Raw genomic sequence first — 27,693 nt, 5'->3', positions numbered from 1 at the left:
TTCGCTCGGATCGTTACGCTGCAAGGGTTCGCTTCGGCGCGAGGAAAAGCGCGCTAGAGCACGCGAGAAACATCCGTCGAGGCGAAGGGTGTACTTACATGTTCGCCGGCACTCCGTTGTCAATAAAAAGTTAAAAAAAACGTTAAGATAAAAATAAATAATTAATAAAAGGTTAAAACAGCGCAAAAGACAACGGACAGGGTAAAGAAAGACACAGACAGAGCGCCGACTCGCAACTAAATTTTTAGTTGCGAGTCAGCGCTCTGTCTGTGTCCTTCTTTACCCTGTCCGTTGACTTCTGCGGTACGGACAGGGTAAAGAAGGACACAGACAGAGCGCTGACTCGCAACTAAAAAATTAGTTGCGAGTCAGCGCTCTGTCTGTGTCCTTCTTTACCCTGTCCGTTGACTTCTGCGGTACGGACAGGGTAAAGAAGGACACAGACAGAGCGCTGACTCGCAACTAAAAAATTAGTTGCGAGTCAGCGCTCTGTCTGTGTCCTTCTTTACCCTGTCCGTTGACTTCTGCGGCAACCCCCGGTCACAGTCCCAGTTTCGCGGCGCTGACATTAGCGTCGCCACCATCAGCGGCGCTGTGCATAGCGTCGCCACCGGCAGCAGCGCTTAGGTGGTGGGAACTCTCATTAATACAAAAATACATTATAAAACTTTGTCCGCTAACAGTAATTTCAACAAAACGTCTTCACCGCACCATGAAAATAAAATGCAATTTATTTTATATATTTCTTTCTGTTCGTTCTGTTTTCGGTCTAAAACCAAAACTCTAAACCGACCCGCTGGCCTCGCCGGTGCCCTGGAAGGCGCCGCGGCGCGTATTTCCAAAACCTGGCCATTCCAGAGCTGCCGCGGAGCGGCGTGCTGCGATTGGCCAGATTACCGCCGGACAAAATATTGACGGCGACGCACATACGACGCCGGTCGCCGGCAGGAGCGTCTGCTACACTCCGGCGGATACTTTGGTGCCGTGGCCCGTGGCCACGGCACCAAAGTATCATCTGCCAGTGCATATCCATTGAGTTATTCCGCATATTACGCGCATAAAAGTCGGTAGCAGAAGTTTCGAGCATGCCGATGTCCACAGTTCGACTGCTCCAACCTCGGCGATTCTCTACCCAAGCTCGAATGAGGTAGGCCTCGCTGCTCTGTTCCGCAATTGAAACCGTGTACACGTGGAGTGCTTGCAGTGCTAATGCGCAGTGCTTTTCAACCGTAATTCAAGAAGCGAGAACGATAGCCCTGCACAGCGTGTGTGGCTGGTGTCAACGTTTTCCGTGTGACTCTTATCAAAGTAAGCCTTGTCGCCTTCCTACGCGCCCGCGTAGCGCCCGCAATGCTGTCAATCGTACTGCTCAATTAATTCGCCGTTTTTCTTGCTCTGAAACGCTATGCAGATTTTATATCCACTTCAATGCTTCACAGCTGAATGAACACTTGTTTGTCGCTGAACAAGATTGCCACGAACGGATTTACTTCCGCGGTTTTACGCCCCGCAAGTGTTTACTTTTTCTGCCGTATTTTCACGTTTTATTGCACAGACTGCTTTGATTTGTACCAGTTTTAGGCTATTTGGCGCATACCAAATTTCGTGAAATTAAAAGGACGCGAATTGGTTTCAAGCTGTTTGTTTCTTACGCCTATCATGATTTCACGTCGTGTTATTTTGATCAGCACTGGAGGTGAGCAGAGAATAAAAACCCATACAGAACTCGGTTTCAATAGATGGGGGCCTTTTCGTGGTGCCTTTTTGTTCACTGTTCCCTCCTCTGCACTTGATACATAGGTATGTCACCTGCCCTTTCAGCCTGTGGAGGTCCATGGGAATTAGAACGGAAGCATTAAAGCCATCTTCAGAATTACTTGTGCATTAAATCCTGTTACCCACGGGACATTCTTGTGTGAATCCAAAGTCCATGCTATTGAGAGCTTCTCTATGGTAGTGATAGACTCCAGCTACAATCTAGTTTTGTCATCTTTATTTCGGTCCCATCAATTTCCAGCTGCTGATGTCATCACTGTGTAATGCTGAAGTTCTAAAGGTCCCATAAATTACAGGCAGATCCAGACAATCCAGGACACTGAGCACAACGAATGCAATGCTGCTGGTTCTTACGACCAGCGACTTATACGCACACACCCCTAACATGCCCCAGGCCGAGTCCCTAATAGCCGCGTCCCACTAGAGCGACAAACGACAGCAACAGACGACAATGAGCGATATACAACACTGACAAACAGCCTCTTTGTCGGAGTCCTCTGTCCCACCTGGCAGACACGGAGCAGAACACGGGGACAAGGAAACTTCTTTCCTAGTGGGACTAGAGTTGTCAACAGCACTTCAAAATAGACAAACAGAGTATGGCGACGCGGTTTTCTTGTTTTGCTTTTTGGGCGTCAAATGCGCCGACAAACACAGTGAAAGTGGAGACGATGACTTTATTCCTTGTTTAAAGGGATACTACTACGAAATTTCCGCGCTCATTTTTTGGTCTATATGTGTTCAAAAAAGCACCGCCAAATCGAACATACCAATATCGTGTTAAAAAAGTCATGAAAAGGAATTTTAAGACGAATTAAACGATTAGCAAAGAGCACCTGGTGGATGTCGCTAACGCCTCGCTTGTAATGCCCGTCTAGCAACCTTGGCAGCTAGTGGCGGAGGTTGTCTCGCCTCCGGCCACGACGAGAAGAGGGGCAGGGGGAACTCCCCTCTTCCCGAGAATGCCTTTTGTGTGTCACAGAAGTCGCTATTGTCCCCCTACAAGATTATAGAAGATTAACCTGTCACTCAAAATTTGTACAAAAGCAGCCGCTTCGGTGGCTGGAACAAGCTGGAACAACTAGGCCATCATCTCGACGGCAGCCTCGCCGTAGCTTTGCTCGTCTTGAGACGACCTACGTCACGATTGCGTTGGATGTCACATGGTCTCCGCTGGGCCTTCTCCGAGCGCTTGCCAGAGTGGGCCGTTTATAACGAAAAATACAGCCACCAGGCTCAAAATACAAACGTGTGATTGTCATTTACGGATATTGTGGATCATATTCAACCTATTTTTGAACACGACGGAAATATTTCAAATTTCGTTGAAGTATCCCTTTAAAGCTTCCGCTTGCCTTCATTTGCCGTTGGCGACTTTCCGAAAACAGTCGTGACAATCGACACCCAACTTTTTCCGAACTAGAATTCCTGAATCGTTCCTTTTTTTGGGTCGTTCGAAGCATTCCAGGTGCGCGCCACGGAATTTCACGGGAATTTCATTGTTCCCCCATAAAACGCCTCCAAGGGAAGGCGTTTTATGAGGGACAATACGGGGGTAGTTTTATTAGGGACAATCACAGAACGGATGACAAGTCTCTCGTTTTGCCGGAATGGCTTGCCGCAGAACTGATGGAACGTCGTGTCCTACTTCGTGGTGAGCGGTCTTACTTTGGTCAGTCCTCGCACATGGGTGTATCCATCCTGATGCAGGGGTGTAGACTTCGGCATCTTGAAGCACCAACTCGCGCACCAGGTTTTCGCGAGCAAAACCAGCCACAGCAAATTCCCTTTTGCAACACGACATCTAGCAAGCAAGCCGTGCCCGCGACCACTACGAGCAATCCAGGAATCGAAACTGCGGGAGCAGGAACGATCAGTGGCCGCCAAGGACTGAGTCACGGCAGGAATGGGAGGGTGGGGAAGACAGCAACAGAAGGCAGAAGTGGGTAAGAAAATTAAGTTTGTCTCCGAGAGATGTTCCTCGGTGGGACTGCTTGCTGCGCTTCAAGTTGAACAACAGACAACAACTCGTCCGTCGTTGATGGTTTGTCGGCGCTTGTAGCAGATGTTGGTCGTTGCAGTGGAACAGCATCAGCGACACAAAACTTCGTGCTGTCGCCGGACGAAAATCGGCGTTTGTCGATCTAGTGGGACAACGCTATAAGAATTTTCTACTCAAAGTACACAAATCTATGCTATACATCCCTCGCGAGGCCTTTCCCAGAATTAGCAACACCTTCCCAGATAGACAATCATGGATGAACCCCTGGCCTCAATCCTGGCAGTGTTACAGCAGAGGAACGCGGGCACCGCAGATGCCTGTTCTGCTGCGGCTCACTAGCATGTCAGTCGAGGGAGACTCAAAGAACTCCAAGTTGGGACGTTAGCACAAAAGCAACATTTTCCCCCTCTGCTTGAACTTCTAGAGCGAGCCACACCGGGATCGAGACAATCAGCACAAGTACATGGTGGCTCCTATGACGCATCTTGTAACGCCTTCATCTCAATCGCCATTCTGCAGCAGTTCTTTTAGGCACAGTCTTCAGAAGGTAATCAAATGAGCGTGCACAAGCTACATCAGAGTTCCAGGTGCAGTTCGGGGTCTTGCATCCGAGAAATATTTCTCGACAGTCACCACATATGTTGATGAACACCAGTGTTGCAGGCAATCATCTGCCAAGAAGCCACACTTGATCATGCAGACGCTTGCTTCCCAGAGGTCGATTGCATAGAACTCTATGGAGCAGCCCGATCCTGCCCATCAACCAGGCCTTTGGCACGTTCCCTCTGTGTAGCATTGCAGATGCTTGAAGTAGACTGTAGACTGCCTGCCTGATGGGGAAAGGAAGACCAAGCACTCAATCCAAGCCACTCTTGAACCAATGTGCAGAAAAGGAAAAATTCAAACGTGGAGATATGAAACATGCTGTATGCACGACAGATTGTAGGTCGCTATGCTTGTTCTGGGAGCGTCCCAATCAATCCATTGAATGGGAGTGGGGCACTCGCCTTATTAAAGGGCCCCTGAGAAGACAATCTAGTTTAACAATCTAGTTGAAACACACATGTCAAAAAAAAAAAAAAATTTATGTGAAAAAAATATTTTTTAGAGCAATATTGACGGCGCGAGACGCAATTTAGTCGGCAGTCACGTCCGATTTAGTCGGCAGTCGCATCCTTACCACTTGTTTTCTCTCTTGGCATTTCAGGAGCGTGGAGGGGAGGTCGATCGCCTTCGCCTTTACGATCGAGATGGTCATCTTGGAATGACCCGTGACGTCACGGACTTCGCAAACAATTTCAATTAAATCTCTCCCAATCAATATTGCTCGGTAAAATTTCTTTTTTAACACATGTGTCCCAACCAGACTGCTTAAAAAAAACATTTTCTTTTTCTTTTCAGGGGTCTTTTAAGTTAGCCACAAAGTTACTTCCCAACCAGCAAGTTATCCCTTAAAGTCCTGCTGCATGCTACCTAAGGAACAAAGTTTAAGATGGGAAATTTGGATCGGAATGTGCAAGAATGCCTTCCAAGGGGAAAAGCATTGACGTGCATGCTCCGCCAAAGCTACATTTCACCAAAATGTAATGAATTTATGCCTACACTACACCATAAGGGAGTTTTCGTTTGTATCTACCGAAACTAATAGTTCAGGCGTCGCAGTACTGCCAGATTGTTCCTGCAACATTGTGTGAATCGCTTAGAACTTCCGGTTATTGCTTAGAATAATGTGTGATTTGATTTGATTTACACACCGAACATGACTCAGTTCTCGGATGTTTCGTGATATCTCTCATTGTACGTGGTATGTTCGGGCAGTCTAATTATCTCCGTTGAGTGCGCTTCTCACACCACACACTGGTGCACTGCCGAGAAGCTACACCCGTGGAGTAGGCATTGCAATTCTGCTTATGTCGCTTTGCCACAGGGCAGCCATGTCTTAAAGGGGCACTAAAGTGCTTTTTGAGAGCCTCGTTTTATTGTTATAACTCAATCTACGAGCACTAACCATCCTTAAAAAGCAAAAATTACATTCATCTGCGGCCGATTTCCATACTAAAAAAATCAATCAAAATTCTCGACACTTCGCGTCAGCGCAGAATGGCAGATGGCGCTACCGAACCTTCGTGAATATGGTCAAACAACGGACGGCACGTGTCGGCTACTCGCGAGCGATGGAGTCCACCGTGGACAAGCTGCCGACCAGTCGTGCTCGTCCACGCAGGAACCCATCGCTCGCGAGTGGCTGACACGCACCGTCCGTCGTTCGACCATATTCAGCAAGGTTTGGTAGCGCCATCTGTTATTCTCTGACGATGGTAAGTGTCTGGAACTTCGATCACTTTTTTAAGATACGAATTTGCAGCAAATGAATGTAATTTCTGGTTTTTTAGGATGATTAGTGCTCGCAGATTGAGGTATGACCATAGAACGAGACTTTCAAAATACACTTTAGTGCCCCATTAAAGGGATACCGAACCGAAATTCGGATTACGCAAAATAAGGATGCATGAGCGTTGAACAAAACGCTAGGAACTCCAAGACATGACTTGTACATTAGTATCTCAAACAGATGGCCGCTCTTTTGAAAAAAAAGTGCGGCCATCTGTGACGGTCTTTGACGTTGTTGTCCTCCGGCAGAATTGCAGAATGAGGGGAAGCAGCCTCGCTTCTCTCCTTCTCGCTTCAGTTCACTAGCTTGAAGGGACGTAGCGAGAAGGAGAGGGAACGGGAATCGTGACGTGACTTGTCTCGTCGGCCGTGTTCACTCGCACACTTCTTTTCCAAAAATACAGAGATCCGTTAGAGATATCGCTGTATGAGTGTTGTTTTGGGGTTTTGCAGCGTCCCGCCTATCCGTTTACCCTTGTTTTGTGAGCTCGAAATTTCTGTTCACTATCCCTTTAAGGGTAAAAGCACTATTCCAGGGTGAAAGGTGGACAACAAAGCATGAATTAGAAAAATATATATATATGTGAAAGAAAAGGAAACTTGGTGAATGCTGATGTGATATTTACCTTGCAGTAAACTTTGCTAAATAAAAATCTGGTTAGTCTATATGATAGACTTTGACACCTTGAAAATATTACACACAATTCCTTTATGTGGTTAGCATACTTATTTAATGATGCTTGCTTATCCAAGGTGCTCATCAGTGAGTAAATAATACAATCGTCCCCAGAGTCCGACCTGTATTTCTGGGGGCATGCTGTGTAGTACGTCATTTATATATGTCAAGACTGACCCTAAAGCAGAACTGTGAGCTACAGCTGAATATGCTGGCAGAGGGTTTGCAACATTACCGCTGCTTTCCACACTTTGGCTTGAATTTGTTAGGTGGGAATCAATCCAGTTAGTTTCTGCTGGTTCCATCTTAAATGTTTTGATTCTGGCCACAGGTCTCCAATGTGGCACTCAATAAGAGGCCAGATATGAGCCTACATATCATATAAACCTGCTCTGTGTCATTTAGTGCTAATGCAATGAGCTGTTTCCTATGCTCTGTTCACCACCAAGTTGACAGTGCGATGGGAGCAACACATTCACTGGACCTATCGACCGCCTTCCTCTCGTCACCGGACCCTGCTCCTGGCGCATGGATGTAGGCGGGGATGTCTGATCAGATGGCAAATGATGGGCGTACAACTGGTCCAGCAAGCACGTAGCTTCCAATGCACCATCAGCTTAGGGGTGAGCGGAGTATACCAGTTGTGCGACGGTACATAGGCCAGGTCAGGAAATGAGATACATTTAATTCTCTCATGAGCTACAAACAACGGAACTAAATAGCCATAAAACCTTTATCCAAGACGACACATACGTAGCACCCGAAACGAAGGTGTGGGATGGCGATAGGTGATACCATGAAATGACAAAGCAGTACAACATCATGCTTGTGTTTAATATCTGTTAAAGCGCGTGGCGGTTCTGCAATAACCCGCACATTAAATTGAGAAAACTAATTCGCAACTAGCAACATGGTTTTGTAGAAATCAAATATTGTTTGGAATTTTTGTGTGACGCTTCATGTCCCCAGTATTTAGGTTCATCAAAATTGAGTGCTGAAAAAACATTAATTCAAGGCTTTTACAGTACCTCTATCCTCATTCCATTTCATTGAATGGCAGTGACAGCACCATAGGAATTGAACAAAGAGTGAAACCTGCCACCTTGTTGACAAACCTACCTGCTGAAGGTGGCCACGAGATTCCCTTGTCACCACTTGGTCACTTGAATAAGCCAATAACTATTGTATCTAGAGGTACTGTGGCAGCAATGTTGTAGCTGTGATGCTCATCGGGCCAGGTCTCTTTCAGATGTGCATGTTCCCGTCGAAGAGTAGCCCATCGCCATGGCAGCTGGTATTGACAAGAGTATAAATACATTAGTCGAAAAATTGAACAGTCAGACAAGCTAGTCTACATGCCACACAATTCTACACATGGAGACTAAAAAAAAAAGAAAGCAATGCGACATTGTCTTTACAGGGCTTTGCATCTCAACTCTCTTCCCTAGCCCTGCGTTGACCAAGACGTTATGTGTGCATAGTTGCAAGTTCAGACAAAATGGGACAATCTACCTGCGTCGATCTCTATAGTTTGCATTGCAAAAGCAAACCATGTTTTTTTATGTCGGCAGTGACAAGGTATAACACACGCATTACAACCATAATCTGATTTTCTTTATCTTTTTTTAGAAAATAACAATTCTGTAAAGCAAACCCACGTTACAGCCTGTACCATGTCTAAGTGAGGTGACTTAAATTCTGGTTGCTCTCCTGAATATCTATAATAAAGCACTATACACCTAGCTGTGCTAGAGCATTTCTTTTTCAGAGGCTACCCAGCAGCACAAAGCAAGTAAGGGACAGAACTTCCTTCAGTTGTCTAAGACCGGAGAATGAACCTCTCGCAGGGGTGAATGTGCACGAAAAACACTATTTAGAAATGTATAACAATGAGTGCGGGCCGGATGTAGGTAATACGACAGATGTATAATTTATGGCGCCATTGAACGTATGTACAGTCAGCACGGAATGAAACCCGAACGCCGCAGCGCGTGGCCATCGTCACAGGCTGCTCCACCTGGAGGGCTCCTGAGAACTAATGAAAATGCACCGAGGTGCCAGGGTGCGTGTCCTACTAAGCTGTGCTCGACCCTCGACCACCGGCGAAACGCGGAAGTCCCAGATATGTCGCGCGAGAGTCGAGCACACCTTAGTAGGACCTGCACTTTCGCTCCAAAGCACATTTTCATTAGTTCTCAGGGGCCCTCCAGTGGAGCAGCCTGTGACGATGGTTTCATTCTGTGCTGACTGTACAATGTCTAGACATGCGAATTTGCTGTCCAGGCAAACGTGTTCCCCACTGCTTTATTCTGAGCGACGATTGCTACTCAATAACGTCACTGCAGCGTGGTGGTTTCAGACGGTGCTGTGTCATTAGCTATTTTCAGACGTTGGATACTTAGCAGCAGACGGAAAAACTACTGTCGCAACTTCTACATCCATTTAGCCCAACTACCTGACTAGATAAAATCATAACTAGGGATGTCGCAAACCTGCCGAGATTGCAGGAGTTAAGGTTTGAATTTGAAAAGGTTGCGAATTTCAAACCCTGCTGTGTTTCGAATTTGAAAAGTTTGATAATGTAAAGTTTCTGAAAGTTCAAGTTTGAAGATTTCAACTCTCTTTACAGATTGAATATGAAAAGTTTGAAAATTTCGAATTTCTTCGCTATACATGTTTGAAGAATTCAAATTTATGTTTTTGAATCTCAAGGTACAAGATCAAATACCACAATTTAAAATAAAGTTTATAAGGGCTCATCTAGAAAAAACTTGAAAGTGCTACAAAGTTGACTAAAAACGCTGCACATTTTATTTTGTGCCATAAACACTACTTTCTTCTCGGTACCGGGTTCTTAGGATACTTCTCGTTATTTACTATGATTAATGAAACAAGCCTTGAGTTGGTTGGACGGTTCAGCGACAAGACTTGAGGCGGTCTGGTATGCATCAGGAATGGCTACCTCTTTGCAAACTGGAAGCAATGCGATTGAATACCCCTAAATGAGATGCTGGCATGAGACAATGAAATATACAAGTTGATGCGTGCAGACAAAGTCGCCAAGGCAAGACATCTTGCTTTACGAAAGTTTGTAGTTGCTCTGGGCGTTTATTTCCAGTGGAATGGCCCGTGGGGCAGAGAAAACACTGCACGCAGGTACAGCACCCGACAGAGCTCAAGGTCAAGAAGCATGCAACCAGACAAGCTCATAGGTCCCCCGGCCCCCCAAGATACACCTGATCAGGTAATGACCGGTCATGCATCAGGCTCACTACACTACCGGTTTCTTTGGCATTTCAGTGGCTCCAAGGCAAGGCACCGGCCTACAAACCCCAGGTGGCAGGTTTTAATCCCGGCCCAGGTGCCCGCAATTTGACAAAGGCTTATTGCCGAGAAGGTCATGCAATCAAGCTTTCTGTTGCACGTCAAATGATCCCCAGGTGTTCCAAATTAATCCTCAGTCGTATGCTGAGGTGTTCTGAATGCCCGTCGTCTGCTTGGCTTGTAAAACCCTCAGATTTGATTTTGCATAGCTGGTTCTTCGTGCTTTCCTTCTTAGAAAAATAAGAAAACAAGTGGAGATATTAGTCGCTTTTAAAATACAACTGGATAATGACGATAATGGATCAAGTGCCTATCCAGTGTTGCCTCTCACGAATCGGTGTCACTTTCAGTGCACGCCTTTCCCCAACCAGCCACAACACGAGGAGATTGGGCAACTTGCATTCAAACACAGCCAGGGTTATGAACAACCATGAATGAAGAAAGAATAAAACAATTAAAACAGGGACAACACAGCCACATCTTTCAACTAGCAACAGACGAGTAAACTCTCCACAGCGAGCAGCCAACTATACCCAGGAGGGAAAGGGGGGAGAAGGGGAGATAAAAAACGCAAAGTGCAAATCAGAGAGGTGGGTTTATCTCGAATTTTAGAAATTCAACCTCAGTTTTCATCAGCAGGAAGGAAGGGTTTGACACGTTTTTACAGCAGCAGGGAGATCATAGAGTCATTCGCCATGAACACAGCAAAAAACAATGTGTCAAACCCTTCCCTCCTGCCGACAAAAACTGAGGTTGAATTTCTAAAATCCGAGATAAACCCACCTCTCTGATTTTCACTTTGCGTTTTTTATCTCCCCTTCTCCCCACTTCCCCTCCTGGGTATAGTCGGCTGCTCGCTGTGGAAAGTTTACTCGTCTGTTGCTTGTTGAAAGATGTGGTTGTGTTGTCCCTGTTTTAATTGTTTTATTTGTTCTTCATCCATGACATGAACCAACACGCTCTTCTCCTAAGCAAGCTTATGAACAACGCACCAGTAATGTGCCTTCATCGGATTTCAAACCTGCAGACAAGGGACCTAAAGTTTACTTTGGGGCAACCTACGCAGTTTTACACGGTACGACTTTCAGGTACGAGACCAGCCGCCACTACAAGCGAGTCGTTGGTAGCACCACCACATCTTTGTATTAATAATATTTAAGACCTTATACGATTAAACTTTCTTCACACTTTGTCAAATTTCTGTTCAAAAGTTCGAAATTCGTCAAAATTCTGTATGTTTCACTTTGAACAATTTTTCCCCTTGAAGTGGAAACCTCAAAGATTATTTTTCGGTTTCATTCCAATATGAAGAAAATTATCATGTTTCGGTGTGATTCCGGTTTGCACACGAATAAGTTTTTTTCTGATGTTTGGTTTTCTTTTCCATTCAATGCCCTGGTGCCCAACAGCTCATTACTCCTCAAAACCTTAATCCCCCCCTTTTTTTTTCCTTTATGAAGAGTTGTGTTATCATTCCATGTGACTGCAGAAAACAGAGTGAGGGAAGCCCTGAGCGACAGTCTCGAGATTACGAGTCACAAATATTCTTTTTAATGTTGGGACCTTCTTTGTAGTGTTTCTGTGAACTCCGGAAAAACGTAAACACCCTGGTGCTTTACGATTCGAAATACGATAACATAATCAATGGCTTAAAAGAAACAATATTTATGTCATCTTCAATGTTATCGTCTTTTGAATTGTAGAATATAAACTCTTTGTCACTGGCCCGTCAGGTGTACTAATTTCAGGGAATTAGGTGCCAAATGTAAGAAAATAAGAAGCACAACCGTGCTTGCAACGTTACATCGCGCAAAAGGTCTCCATACCAACACAAGTCTTTAGTAGAGTTGATAAATACAACGTCGTTCGTGTGCTAAGCTTCTACACTCCGCATATTACAACTCGTTCAATTTTGTCTTTCGGCACCGTCGAACAATTCTATTCGATCCGAACGTTTCATTCCCCTGTGTAGCTTCCATTATTTCCTTTTTTTAAGGCCGCTTAAGATGATGAAAACGCCCTGTGATCCATGCTTTAAGGAATATCTTCTGATACATGCACAAGAAATCTTCATGAATCGTGAATACATACCGTTGTGTTGCAGCGGGCGACTGCTCAGATTCAAATCACTTCACTCCCAAATGTATTTTCAGCTCTAATTAAATAGAAGGGCACGCTACCGTTTTATTTATAGCATGTCGACTTTTCAGAAATCTCGTGTCGAATTATAGTGGTGTACGAGCTTACAACTAAATACAGTAACGTAGAATGCCGTTAACTTGACCACTGCAGCTTCAGCAGCCTCAACTGGTCGCAGGCATTTTGCTTGTTGTCGATTTCGTTTCTGTTCGTTCGTAGTCGTTAGGTTCGTTAACATTACGTTAACGTATTAAAGCATTAAATATATTACGATAAATGATAAATAACAATTTTAGTTAAATGTTTTGTTTTGGTTTACTTATAACGAACATAATAAACAACCAAAGTTGATGTGCGAAACTTTCTGCATCATAAAATTCAAACAATAGAATAACCCACTGATCTCTATGACAATTGCTGGATCGCGCTTCCCCGCTTGTTCGCTGCAGCGCAAGTGAAGCCACCGGGCTTCACTCGCTTGGGATACGATTTGCCGTTTTTGCTAGCCTTTGCTGCGGTTTTCCAGCGTGCTGACGACACGTTTTCTACTCGTTTGTCGTCATTCGCCGAAGAAGTTTTTTGAAGACTCTGTGTATTGTTGAGACTTTCCGTTGTGAACACGTGGAAAATTTTACGAAAGTGCAGTGTCGCAGGAAAAAGGCACAACGCGTCGAAAGGAAGGGCTGGCGGCGTGTTCAAAGCATCCTTGGCACGCCGAAGTGCCGTGTCTCTGTGCCTTCGCACGCTTGGATACCGACCAAGAACCGACGCCGTGTGTATGTGTTCAGCGAGTGCAATGTGCGTGAAGCTGTTCGTGCCTCTGGATCAGCGTCTTTTCCCCTCGCGGTTTAGGAACGAGCTTAATCCAGCGTCCACTAGCGACGGAGGATGGGGAGAAGGTACGTCTTTTTTTCGTCCTTAGACGATTTACACAATACCGTGCACAACAGCTCCTCATCACTGATCAGTGCTGGCTTATTATCAACCTACGCGACTCGCCTAATTGTAATTGGTCAACAGATTGCACACGACCATATCGGCCGCGCTTCAAAGATTTTCATTCTCGCCGTCTTGTACTTTTGCTTTCGAAAACCCCCCTGGCTCCACGTACAACGTTGCCCTATTCGTGCTCCCACGGAATCTATTAGAGTAGATTTGGGACATAGCCATGGTTAATATAGAACATAAGAATACGTACAGATCTCCCTCTTTTATTGATAGCAACTCACCGGAACAGCTGGACGATCCAGAACTCCGTGGCCGATATATATAAATGATCTAAAGGCATCTACGCGCGACACACGTTCAGAACTTTGGCGCGGCGTCAATTCTTGACCGGTATCCAAGCGTGCGAAGGCACAAAGATGCATCACTCAGCGTGCCAAGGAAGCCTTGATCACGCCGCGACACCGGCGACACGTTTTCGACGAGTTGTACCTTTTGATACGGCTTCACGCACATTGCACTCGCTAAACACATTCACACGGCGTCGGTTCTTGGCCGGTATCCAAGCGCGCGAAGGCACAGAGACACGGCACTTCGGCGTGCCAAGGATGCTTTGAACACGCCGCCAGCCCTTCCTTTCGACGCGTTGTGCCTTTTTCCTGCGACACTGCACTTTCGTAAAATTTTCCACGTGTTCACAACGGAAAGTCTCAACAATACACAGAGTCTTCAAAAAACTTCTTCGGCGAATGACGACGAACGAGTAGAAAACGTGTCGTCAGCACGCTGGAAAACCGCAGCAAAGGCTAGCAAAAACGGCAAATCGTATCCCAAGCGAGTGACGCCCGGTGGCTTCACTTGCGGGAGCGGCAAGCGCGATCCAGCAATTGTCATTGAGATCAGTGGAATAACCACTGATCTCAATGACAATTGTCATAGAGATCAGTGAGAATAACTGTCATGGCTGCGCCCATCGTCTGTCTGGCTACACCACGACGGAAGAAGCATTTCGTTTCTTCCACCGTGGGCTACACCAAGGAGGGCTACGTGAACCTACGTCGCCTGCGGACTGCGTCCCTTGGCAAGTCTGCTCCTATTGCTTATTAAGTGACGCTATGCTCCGATATATGTGAAACATTTTTATGTAACCTTTGGGTACGAGCATAGGTATTACCGTATTGATGTCGCTGGCCTGTAATAAGGCGGAGCCTCCGGGGCAATAACGGGGGCGCGCGTTAACCCACCCGCCGCGCTGCGCTTTACGCCGCTTCGCGGCGACAGTCTGAGGTGGCTCATTACAAAAAATATGAACCCACATGTGTATGTGTATTGGCCCACACGTGAACGCCGCTTCGCGGCGCCCAACTATTCGCTAAAGTATCATTCGGTGAACCGCCCCCTCAGGAGGCTCCGCCTTATTACAGCCAGCGACATCAACACCCGAGCATCAAGTCTGATTTTAGCCATATAATGAGTACAGAAACAATCGTGGTGCGCATTTCGCATGCCGATCAAAAACAAATACCCAAATAGCAGGCTGCCAGCCTTAATATGATTAAACTTCAGAATTTGTTGCGGAGTTTCTAACGGGCAGAAAGAGATCGGTATAGCCCCGTTTGATTTCATGTTGCTGAAGGCAGATTTCGAGGCAGTGACACATTTTAATTCTAATTTCTTTGCACAAGAGATTGGTGCGTACACGACAACGCGCAAGGCTAGGCAGAAAGGTTGCAACCCTTACGCATGTGTGACTGCTAGCCGGCCACCGTGTACGCTCGAGCCAGTACATGGATCATATTAAATTTTCCAGGATAGAAGAATACACATAATTAATCAGGTGGCATGTACGATGACACTAGTATCTCAGACCAAATTACTTGAAAACATGCTTATCCAGGTGTCAGTTTTGTTATCAGTGCCTAACCCACGTTTGCAGGTCTCGTATCTGTGTCTGCAGACTTTGTATACATGCCTTGCTGGGACTGGACATTTCATTGAACTCCGTTTTGTCGAACGCCGTTTCATCGAAGCCGTTTCATTGAACGGCGTTTCATCGAAGCCGTTTCATCGACCGCCGTTTTATCGAACGCCGTCTTATCCAACGCCATGGTGGCGGTCTCGCTTCCTGAAGCTGGTCGGAGGTGCCCATTTCAGGTTCTGGAAGTTTTTGACTTGCATCGCCACAGAACATCAACTGACGGTAGACAAGCTGGAGGCGATGCTGAGTTCCCAAAAGCCTCCTCGCCAGAAGATGGCCATAGCGGCAAGGGATGAGAAGGTCCGCCTTTTTTATGAGAACTGACGGACCATGGCTGTGGGGAACTTTTAGAGAGCAATCGCTCATCATTTGAAACGGTGAATGGCTGTCGCACGAACACATGAACCCCCGAAAGTTTTCAAATAAAATTTGATGTGACATACTTACTTTTGACTCGACTGAGTCTTAAAACTAAAAAAAGAAAACAATGTTTCATTGTAGTTTCATAAACATAGCACCTCAGCTTTAGCAACTGCAAGCTTCGGGCAGTAAAAAAGCATCAATACAAAGACATGAGAGGCTAGGAGGCTTACATGGCTAAAGTTGTTGCGCCTCTGGAAAACCTAAGTCGCCTTCTGGCCTCCATGAGTTGGAGTGCGCTCTTACCGGGAGTGCGACTTTTTATTTATTTGTTACAATACCCTCAAGGGCCATCGGGTAATACAGAAAGGGTGAACAGATAAGCACAATCTTCAAAACAAACATAAAGATCGGTACAAATATCCTCATGGGTTACTTGCCATAAAATAAATTGTAACAGCTACAAGTTTGGACATTAAAAACCCTGACGATGAAATGGGTGAATGAGACGAAAATGCACTCGATCCGTGCATAAAAGAACATCTTTCACACTTTTTATTTAAAAGACATTCAATGAAACTCCCATCAGCGATTCAATGAAACGTCCATTTTTTCGATGAAACAGCGTTTGACGAAACGGCGTTCGATGAAACAGTGTTCGATGAAATGTCCGGGAACCATGCCTTGCACGGGGCGTCATATGGCACCATACCAGCTGCCATTGCTGCACCGTACCTTGTGCAGCATAGATTTCGCACCATTCAATTTGTTTCTTTCGGCAAGCCTTGCCCAGAAGACAAATTTGATGGTGTCAAATGTATGCTGCAGAAGGTACAGAAACAGGCGCATGGTATGGAGCAATGGCAGCTGATGTGAGGTCAATGCAAGCCATGTATACCTGGGCGCATGTGTGAACTCAGAGAGAGGAGGAAAGGGAAAGGCACCATTTTTGGGGGCTCTCTCGTCCACTCAGTCCCTCAGACAGGATTGGTTTGGCTTGACTACCTCCGTTATTCTCATGGCTTGGCTTCATAATTGTTATGCCTCATCACTGTGCAGCTGTAGGTTGTGCAAATAGCAGCAAAAATGGTTCAAATGAAAATTTTTATAAGGTTTCAGTAGCCTTTTGCGGGTGGTGCACGAAAGCACCCAATGTGAAGCACCCTGCCCCTTTTGCCCTGCTTTCAAGAGCTCGTGTTTCAGAAGCCTATGACGCGAATCCCCCGTGTCAGCTGGCCGGGTCCTCAATGTGATAGCGGGACATTCTGCTTTTACCCAGAAGACAGCTGGCCGGGGTCACACTGCTCATACATCATACAAAAGACAGTCTGCACATGCAAGTCACCGCAATATGTGTGGTTCGAATGTTGCATGCTAAGTTTCTCCTTGAACCCATTGCCAGGCTGCATTCGAAGCATGGATCTCACGGTGACTTGCCCTCAAATCTGTATGCAGACTGTCTTTTGTATGATGTATAATCAGTATGACCCCAGCTCAACGTAATCAAGCTATACCCGGTACTTAAGTAAAGAATGACGGATTAAGCTTTTCGTTCTTAAGGTGTGCGCTATACTCATTCACATCTTGCCACTTTAAAACTACTATGAAAAAAAAAGAAAACAGAAAATATCAGTTACTGACAGAACCCCGTAACGGAATGCCTTGAAAACCAATCGTGAACTCTCCTGTTCGCAGGGCCAACTTCGTTGGAGGTTCGTAGATGTGCTGAATTCAGAGAAAGATTGTTTCTAACATATTGTTCCTTATTTTTTGACGGTGCAGGCGAGCTTTCGTGATATCAAGACCGCCCGGATTTCACCCGTCCAAGTTTGCTTACATGGCCCCGGTTATGGCGGTGCCTTATGCGCTCGCAACGCATACAGTACAATGAAGTTACGGAACGCAATAACCTTGAATAACTTATGTGCTCAAGGAGAGTGAAATCAGCTGTTTGTAATGGCCCCCCCCCGGCCATTCCAACCGGAGCTCACAAGCTCTGCACGAGGTGGATAGTTGGGTCGGGACTGGAACTGGTCACCATTACTTTCCTTACATAACACTGTGCCTTGAAAGCCGACCCCTTTTTCGGTTGCTTGCACGACATGACACTGAAGTGACGATTAAGTGACAGAGTCAACGGTACAAACTGATGCTGCGTTGGCGGTCTGTACATTTTTCAAGGTATAAAGACGAAAGAGGTCATCTGTATCGTAGACAGTGGATTTCATTAATCCTCCAGGGCATCTAACTGAAAAGAAAACCAAACATAAGAAAAAACTCCAATTTGTGTACAAACCGGAGTCAAACCGAAACATTATAATTTTTTTATTCTGGAAAAAACTTGAACTGGAAACCGAAAAATAATCTTTGAGGTTTCCAGTTGAAGGGGAAAAATTGGGTATGTGAAACATACAGAAGTTTGACGAAGTGTGAAGAAACTTTACCCAAATCGTATAAGGTCCTAAATATTATTAACACAAAGATGTGGTGCCAGCAACGACTCGCATTGGGGTGGCGGCCGGCGTCGTACCTGAAAGTTTTTTCTCCTGCTTTCGCACAGAGCCTCTACCGTGTAAAACTGTGTAGGTTGCCCCAAACTAACCTGCAGGTTTCTTGTCTGCAGGTTGAAAATCCAACAAAGGCACTTTTCTGGGGCATTGTTCATAACTAGGGTGTGCATTTTCCGGTTTTAACCGAAAAACACCGATAAACATCCGTCGGTGACTAAAATATAAAATCGGTTAAAACCGAAAAACACCAGTGGTTTGATATTTTCGCCCTGGTTAAAACCGAAAAACACCGGTCGTTGCTAGTTTCCGACCTAGCGAAACCCTTTCCCCGTAGAGGTTCGTCAAACATGTTATCTCGTGGATCCTGCATTCTTCCAGTGTTTATACATGGCTTGCAGGTGGCGTCAGTCCGCCCTCCTTTCTGGGGTCAAAAGCGTCTAGTGAACGCAGTGGAAGCTAAGCTCTCAATGCCTTTCCCCTATTGTGTCTCCCATGGCCCCCTTTTGTGGAAAAATTGACGCAGTGGAGGGTAGGCTCTCACGTGCCTTTTCCTCATTGTGTCTGGCCAAGTGATGTTGGTGCAAGCCATGTATTCAGAGGTTGCTGTGGTTCCTGGAAGACACTGCCAACGTCCGTGTCGTACAGGACCGTGCGTTTTCATAATTGCGGGTTGCGAACCGCAAGGAACGTGCTGCCATGAGGGCAGCACGTTCGTTGCGTGTAGTAGATGCAAGCATGAAAGTATGCTTGCATCGACCATAATAACCAAGTGTGAGAAATAGTTTCTTCCAAGAGAAGAAGTGTATGAACTATGTGAATAAAATTGGAACTCCCTGTCTCTGATCAATCGCCTTTTTTTCACCGATAATCACCGATTTTAGCCTCGTCGTGAGACGTTCCACCGAAATACGCCGGTGTTTTGAAAATAAATAAACACCGAAAAACATCCGCCGATTTTTCTCACAAATAAACACCGGAAAGTACACACCCTATTCATAACCCTGGCTGTTTTCGAATGCAAATTGCCCAATCTCCTCGTGTTAGTGGCTGGTTGGGGAAAGGCGCGCACTGAAAGTGACACCGACTTGTGAGAGGCAACACTGGATCGGCACTTGATCCATTATCGTCAGCATCCGCTTGCATATTAAAGCAACTAATGCATCCGCTTGTTTTCTTACCTTTCTAAGAAGGAAAGCGCGAAGAACCAGCTATGCAAAATCAAATCTGGGTGTTTTACAAGCCAAACCGACGAGAAGCATTTGGAACACCTCAGCATACGACTGAGGATTAATTTGGACCACCTGGGGATCAGACGTGCAACAGAAAGCTTGATTACAAGACCTTCTCCGCAATAAGCCTTTGTAAAATTACGGGCCCCTGGGCCGGGATTAAAACCTGCCACCTGGGGTTTGTAGGCCGGTGCCTTGCCTTGGAGCCACTGAAATGCCAAAGAAACCGGCAGTGTAGTGAGCCTGATGCATGACCGGTCATTACCTGATCAGGTGTATCTTGGGGGGCCGGGGGACCTTATGAGCTTGTCTGGTTGCATGCTTCTTGACCTTGAGCTCTGTCGGGTGCTGTACCTGCGTGCAGTGTTTTCTCTGCCCCACGGGCCATTCCACTGGAAATAAACGCCCAGAGCAACTACAAACTTTCGTAAAGCAAGATGTCTTGCTTTGGCGACTTTGTCTGCACGCATCAACTTGTATATTTCATTGTCTCATGCCAGCATCTCATTTAGGGGTATTCAATCGCATTGCTTCCAGTTTACGAAGAGGTAGCAATACCTGATGCATACCAGACCACCTCAAGTCTTGTCGCTGAACCGTCCAACCAACTCAAGGCTTGTTTCATAAATCATAGTAAATAACGAGAAGTATCCTAAGAACCGGGTACCGAGAAGAAAGTAGTGTTTATGGCACAAAATAAAATGTGCAGCGTTTTTAGTCAACTTTGTAGCACTTTCAAGTTTTTTCCAGATGAGCCCTTAAAGACTTTATTTTAAATTGTGGTATTTGATCTTGTACCTTGAGATTCAAAAACCTAAATTTGAATTCTTCGAACATGAATAGCAAAGAAATTCGAAATTTTCAAACTTTTCATACTCAATCTGTAAAGAGAGTTGAAATCTTCAAACTTGAACTTTCAGAAACTTTACATTATCAAACTTTTCAAATTCGAAACACAGCAGGGTTTGAAATTTGCAAACATTTCAAGTTCAAACCTTAACTCCTGCAATCTCAGCAGGTTTGCGACATCCCTATACTCCGCGACAACTATTCTTGGCAATGCAGCGGAAGGTATGTCCCGCATCCCCTCTCCCATTTTGAGTGTACGCAGGCTCTCGTCCTCCCCCATTTCCGAGGAGAGGAGGAGAGCCGACATAAAAAACATGGTTTGCTTTTGCAATGCAAACTATAGAGATCGACGTAGGTAGATTGTCCCATTTTGTCAACGCAAGGCTAGGGAAGAGAGTTGAGATGCACAGCCCTGTAAAGACAATGTTGCATTGCTTTCTTTCTTTTTAGTCTCCATGTGTAGAATTTTGCGGCATGTAGACTAGCTTGTCTGACTGTTAAATTTTTTGGCTAATGTATTTATACTCTTGTCATACCAGCTGCCATGGCGATGGGCTACTTTTCGACGGGAATATGCACATCTGAAAGGAGACCTGGCCCGACGAGCATCACAGCTACAACATTGCTGCCGCAGTACATCTAGATACAATAGTTAACGGCGTATTCAAGTGACCAAGTGGTGACAAGGGAATCTCGTGGCCACCTTCAGCAGGTAGGTTTGTCAACAAGGTGGCAGATTTCACTCTTTGTTCAATTCCTATGGTGCTGTCACTGCCATTCAATGAAATGGAATGAGAAAAGAGGTACTGTAAAAGCCTTGAATCAATGTTTTTTCAGCACTCAATTTTGATGAACCTAAATACTGGGGACATGAAGCGTCACACAAAAATTCCAAACAATATTTGATTTCTACAAAACCATATTGCTAGTTGCGAATTAGTTTTCTCAATTTAATGTGCGGGTTAGTGCAGAACCGCGATGCACTTTAACAGATATTAAACACAAGCATGATGTTGTACTGTTTTGTCATTTAATGGTATCACCTATCGCCATCCCACACCTTCGTTTCGGGTGCTACGTATGTGTCGTCATGGATAAAGGTTTTATGGCTATTTAGTTCCGTTGTTTGTAGCTCATGAGGGAATTAAATGTATTTCATTTCCTGACCTGGCCTATGTACACTCGCAGAACTGGTATACTCCGCTCACCCCTAAGCTGACGGTGCATTGGAAGCTACGTGCTTGCTGGACCAGTTGTACGCCCATCATTTGCCATCTTTATCACATTCCCCCGCCTACATCCATGCGTCAGGAGCAGGGTCCGGTGACGAGTGGAAGGCGGTCGATAGGTCCAGTGAATGTGTTGCTCCCATCGCACTGTCAACTTGGTGGTGAACAGAGCATAGGAAACAGCTCATTGCATTAGCACTAAATGACACAGAGCAGGTTTATATGGTTTGTAGGCTTATATGAGGCCTCTTATTGAGTGCCACATTGGAGACCTGTGGCCAGAATCAAAACATTTAAGATGGAACCAGCAATAACTAACTGGATTGATTCCCACCTAACAAATTCAAGCCAAAGTGTGGAAAGCAACGGTAATGTTGCAAACCCTCTGCCAGCTCACAGTTCTGTTTTGGAGTCAGTCTTGACATATATAAACGACATACTACACAGCACACCCCCAGAAATACAGGTCGGGCTCTGGGGACGATTATTATTTACTCACTGATGAGCACTTTTGGATAAGCAAGCATCATTAAATTAGTATGCTAACCACATAAAGGAATTGTGTGTAATATTTTCAAGGTGTCGACGTCTATCATATAGGCCAGGGGTGGCCAAAGTGACGTGGGGTTAGAGCCGCAGACAAAACGACAAAGGTTCAAAGAGCCACAGGAAAGTAAAGAAAAGGAGACTACTTAAAAAAAAAAAAAAAAAAACTATATGGAGGGAACAGTGCTTTTCAAGAAGGGCAAGTATAATTGTTGACCACAACAAATAACAGCAAGCAGCAGAATGTTACTTTAACCGCTCAGCAAAAATGAAAGCTTCGGCTGGTTTGCTAGCCAGCCGCTGCCCCCGACGTCTGTTATGCGTATACGGTTCGAAATTTTTTCTAGAACGATAAAGGAAACAGTGTCACCGGACGCATTAATGTGTTAAAGACCAGTCCAGCTGTATCTACGTTGTGTAATACAAGGCTGCCAAGTCTGTGAGCTTTTTTTTTTTTTGAATTCTAAAAGTCTGTTCGGCTTTGGAACACAGGGGGGGTAGGGCGGCATGCTTACCCAAAACCAGCGAGCCACACTTGGACCCGTGATGAGCCGCATGCGGCTCACGAGCCGCAGTTTGGCCACCCCTGATATCCTTCCACATATATATTTATTTTTCTAATTCATGCTTTGTTGTCCACCTTTCACACTGGAATAGTGCTTTCACCCATAGAGGTATAGTCAACAGAAATTTCGAGCTCACAAAACAAGGGTGGACGGATAGGCGGGACGCTGCAAAACCCCGAAACAACACTCATACAGCGATGCCTCTAACGGATCGAATCTCTGTATTTTTGGAAAAGAAGTGTGCGAGTGAACACTGCCGACGAGACAAGTCACGTCGCGATTCCCATTCCGTTTCCTTCTCCCTACGTCCCTTCGAGCTAGTGAACCGAAGCAAGGAGGAGAGAAGCGATGCCGCTTCCCCTCATTCTGAAATTCTGCCGGAGGACAATGACGTCAAAGATCTCCCTTGATTGTGCCCTTTTTTTTTTCCAAAAGTGCGGCCATCCGTTGGAGATACTGATGTACGAGCCATCTTTTGGAGTTCCCAGCGTCTTGTTCAACTCTCATGCGTCCTTATTTTGCGAAATCCAAATTTCGGTTCAATATCCCTTTAATGGGGCACTAAAGCGTGTTTTGAGAGTCTCGTTCTTTGGTCATACCTCAATGTACGAGCACTGATCATCCTAAAAAACCAGAAGTTACATTCGTCCGCGGCCGATTTGTATCTTAAGAAAGTGATGGTTCCAGACACTTACCATTGTCCCAGAATGACAGCTGGCGCTAGCGAACCTTGCTGAATATGGTCGAGCGACGGGCAGCGCATGTCAGCCACTTGCGAGCGATGGGTTCCCGTGTGGACGAGCACGACTGGTCGGCACCTCGTCCACGGTGGACTGAATCGCTCGCGAGTGGCTGACACGTGCCGTCCGTTGTTTGACCATATTCACCAAGGTTTGGTAGCGCCATCTGTCATTCTGCGATGACGCGAAGTGTCGAGAATTTTGATTGATTTTTTTAGTATGGAAATCGGCCGCAGATGAATGTAATTTTTGTTTTTTAAGGATGGTTAGTGCTCGTAGATTGAGTTATAACAATAAAACGAGGATCTCAAAAAGCACTTTAGTGCCCCTTTAAGACAAGGCTGCGCTGCGGCAAAGCAACATATGCAGAATTGCAATGCCTACTCCACGGGTGTAGCTTCTCGGCAGTGCACCAGTGTGTGGTGTGAGAAGCGCACTCAACGGAGATAATTAGACTGCCCGAACATACCACGTACAATGAGAGATATCACGGAACATCCGAGTACTGATTCATGTTCGGTGTGTAAATCAAATCAAACGACACGTTATTCTAAGCGATAACCGGAAGTTCTGAACGATTTGCACAATGTTACAGGAACAATCTGGCAGTACTGCGACGCCTGAACTATTAGTTTCGGTAGTTATAAACGAAAACTCCCTTATGGTGCAATGTAGGCATAAATTCATTACATTTTGGTGAAATGTAGCTTTGGCGGAGCATGCACGTCAATGCTTTTCCCCTTGGAAGGCATTCTTGCTCATTCTGATGCAAATTTCCCATCTTCAACTTTCTTCCTAAGGTAGCATGCAGCAGGACTTCAAGCGATGACTTGCTTGTTGGGAAGTAACCTTGTGGCTAACTTAAAAGACCCTGAAGAGCAAAAAAAGTTTTTTTTTTTTTTTAAACAGTCTAGTGGGACACATGTGCTAAAAAAAAGTTTACGAAAAAAAAAATTTTTTTAGAGCAATATTGTTTGCGAGAGATTTAATTGAAATTGTGCGTGAAGTCCATGACGTCATGGGTCATTCCAAAATGACATCTTGGTCGTGAAGGCGAAGGCGATTGACCTCACCTCCATGCGCCTGAAATGCCGAGAGAAAACAAGCCATAAGGGACGTGACTGCCGACTAAATCGCGTCTTGCGCCGTCAATATTGCTCTAAAAAATATTTTTCCTCGCGTGAAATTTTTTTTGACACGCGTGTCCGAACTATTAGCCCCGAGAGCGAACGCAAGCGTCGCTGCGGTCGCCGCGCCCTGATTGGGTGAGGTGTACCGTGACGTCAGGGGGAGTACTCCGCTCCACGATCTCGCCTCGGCTCGCTTCCCAGCACCGGTTTCCTGGTTTGGCGTTCTGTGCCGCAAGCTCTTCGAGGAGCTGGACTTCGTTTACCCGGTGTACAAGACGTTGAGTTAGGCCGATATTGACGTGCTCCCGTGCATTTTACAAGCCTGCTCGTCCCTTTTACCTTTAAAATTGGGTTACAAATCCCGAAAGCTATCGGAGGAGTCAATTCCGCCGATGAACCTTCCCACCCGTCCACACAACACAAGGCAATCTTGCGAGGGGTCGGTGAAGCGGTGGCACAAGTGTTTCAGACGCTGGAATTCTGTTCCTTGCATGTTCATGATTCAGGACCATATTACATCCCGCTTTCAAGGCATTTGAAGTGGCATTTATAACATGGGCCTTTGAGTGGTCGGCAAATTAGCTCGCGACCCCGACTCTGCGCTTCCACTCTGCTTGCGCTGGTTCGCAGATGTTTTAAAGGTCCTGCGTCTGATGATCTTTGAAGTGCTCGTGGAACAGGGCTGTTTTACATAAATGTAGCTTCTTCGTGAATTAATTATATAGTTTATACACGTATGCAGGCATATTTCTTAGAAGATGCACAATTACTGAAAATTAGTTTTTATGATCGCAGCAAAAACGGCCGAATAGCCCCCAGATGCCTGCATGATATGTATTGAACTGCCCAAAATATGCACAGCAATAGTGCTGTAATTTGGAATGTTTTTACTTTTTCCTGACATTCTTTATTCCAGCCTTGGGTATTAAAAGATACACGGTTTAGTCTGACTTGTCATTTCCAATTAAAACAGACTGCTACAGGTCCCCAAAAACTTCCTCAGCCTTCAAACTCCCTACAGCTGAACTCTCTGACAACAGAGCAAAACAGGAGTAAAAGCAAGCATTCGAATGACTGTCCAGTGGTAGATGCAGCACTAGTAGCAGAAAATGTGGAACCTGTGAAGGGCGACAGTCTGCGTGAGAAAAGCTGGTATTTTAGCTTGAGGACACTTCGATTTAAGTAAAATCGAAATTTTAGGGCGTAAGGGACTAATAACGAGCTAGACACCTTCGCTTACGTTTGTTACACATTACTTGAGGGTTGATATAAACAAGTCCACAAATATCACCCGTGTAGTCCTTTGAAATACTATCCGAATCCAGCAAAGGTTAAATGCGAGCAATGTATATAATAAATGGTCCTTGTTTTTTTTTTTTTACTTTGCTCCTGCAGTTGGGCTGTCTTACTTGTGATTCTCTCCCCATGGCCCAGACTGTATTTAGCATGTTGCTCGAGGAGCATGCAGCTTTTCTGCTTCGGCGATCTTGTTTAAAAACAGAGATACAAAAGAAAAATAGTATACATAACCTGCCAATTTATTCACACCATCAACAGCATTTATTGTGCGAGATGTAAATCTGTAATGATGCTCCTGCAATTGTGGCCGTATTTCTTTATTTTCATATACCAGCTGCGATTCATGCGTTGCCTGCCCTGTCAAGCATGCTTAAAATGTTGGTTGAGGTTTCGCCTGTAGCTACAGGCCATACCTAAATAAAGGCTCATATAAAAATTTACACTTCCTACAGAAAACACGCCTAAAAAAATTAAATATAAACGAGCGCGCCGACAGCTAGCGTAGTCAGAGCCTCCACAGGGCGAGCGGGGCGAGTCGGGGTAAAATTCTCTCCTCGCCGTGACGTCACCCCGGTTCGCCGTAAGGGGGCGCCACGTGAACTTCTCGGGGCTAATAGTCGGTGACAGGTCAAGAACGAAGTGGAAGCTCCTCCCACCCCTTTCCACTTCAGCGGAGTAAACGGTGGAGAGAAGGTCGCCTCCTCTCCAGAGTTTGCACTGCTAAAGTGGAAAGAGGTGGGAGGAGCTTCCACTTCGTTCTTGACCTGTCACCGACTACAGATTGTTAAAAAATACACTTTTTTGTTTTGTTTTCAGGGGCCCTTTAAAAGGGCAAGTCTCTGACTCCCACTTAATGGATTGATCAAGACACACCCAGAGCAAGCATAGCGACCTACAATCTGTCTTGACTACAGCATGTTTCATATCTCCATGTTTGAATTTCCTTTTCTGCACATTGGTTCAAGAGTGGCTTGAATTGATTGCTTGGTCTTCCTTTCCCCATCAGGCAGGCAGTCTACAGTCTACTTCAAGCATCTGCAATGCTACACAGAGGGAACGTGCCAAAGGCCTGATTGGTGGGCAGGATCGGGCTGCTCCATAGAGTTCTATGCAATCGACCTCTGGGAAGCAAGCGTCTGCATGATCAAGTGTGGCTTCTTGGCAGATGATTGCCTGCAACACTGGTGTTCATCGACATATGTGGTGACTGTCGAGAAATATTTCTCGGATGCAAGACCCCGAACTGCACCTGGAACTCTGACGTAGCTTGTGCATGCTCATTTGATTACCTTCTGAAGACTGTGCCTAAAAGAACTGCTGCAGAATGGCGATTGAGATGAATGCGTTACAAGATGGGTCATAGGAGCTGCTATGTACTGGTGCAGATAGTCTTGATCCCGGTGTGGCTCGTTCTAGAAGTTCAAGCAAAGGGACCAAGCAGAGGGGGAAAATGTTGCTTTGGTCGCAACGTCCCAACTTGGAGTTCCTTGAATCTCCCGCGACTGACTTGCTAGTGAGTCGCAGCAGAACAGGCATCTGCAGTGCTCACCTTCCCCTGCTGTAACACTGCCAGGATTGAGACCAGGGCTTCATCTATGATTGTCAATCTGGGAAGGTGTTGCTAATTCTGGGAAAGGCCTCCCGAGGGATATATTGCGTAGATTTGCATACTTTGAGTAGAAAATTCTTATAGCGTCGTCCCATTAGAGCAGGGGTGGCCAAGCTGCGGCTCGCGACTTCACGTGTTAAAGTGCAGCTCGCGGTTCCCTCCCCCCCCTCCTTCCCCTCGCCCGCCTCCCTCCTGATCACACGAGCACTTCCCCAAAACAAGAAATGGAATGCGTTTTAAGTCGAAAGACAGGTTACAGTTTGATAGTCTTGTGCTACTGCTACCTTATGTACAGTTGTACTGCTTTTGACTCAGATAGATTGAAAGTAGTTCGAGCTTCGTTAATTGCTGTAGACAAAAGTCCCCCCCCCCCCCCCCCCCCGCAGCTCTTAAAA

The 27,693-nt window shown here is 45.7% G+C and overlaps 2 long non-coding RNA genes across 2 annotated transcripts; one reads left to right on the top strand and one right to left on the bottom strand.

The window, feature by feature from the left end:
* The first annotated feature begins 1,018 nt into the window (after window positions 1–1,018).
* LOC120842284 lies at window positions 1,019–5,219 on the top strand. Its single transcript, XR_005715897.1, has 3 exons — window positions 1,019–1,147; window positions 4,986–5,108; window positions 5,180–5,219. It is a non-coding gene; the product is annotated as an uncharacterized LOC120842284 (long non-coding RNA).
* Window positions 4,559–12,349, bottom strand: LOC121047092. Its single transcript, XR_005798444.2, has 3 exons — window positions 12,261–12,349; window positions 7,965–8,136; window positions 4,559–4,608 (listed from the first exon to the last, which is right to left on the bottom strand). It is a non-coding gene; the product is annotated as an uncharacterized LOC121047092 (long non-coding RNA).
* Window positions 12,350–27,693: the final 15,344 nt, after the last annotated feature.

The sequence above is a fragment of the Ixodes scapularis genome, unplaced genomic scaffold, assembly GCF_016920785.2.
Source record: "Ixodes scapularis isolate PalLabHiFi unplaced genomic scaffold, ASM1692078v2 PGA_scaffold13__105_contigs__length_92229423, whole genome shotgun sequence".
Taxonomy (NCBI): Eukaryota; Metazoa; Arthropoda; class Arachnida; order Ixodida; family Ixodidae; genus Ixodes; species Ixodes scapularis.
Note: the sequence above shows the minus strand (reverse complement) of the source record. Positions and strands in the feature narration are given on the sequence as shown.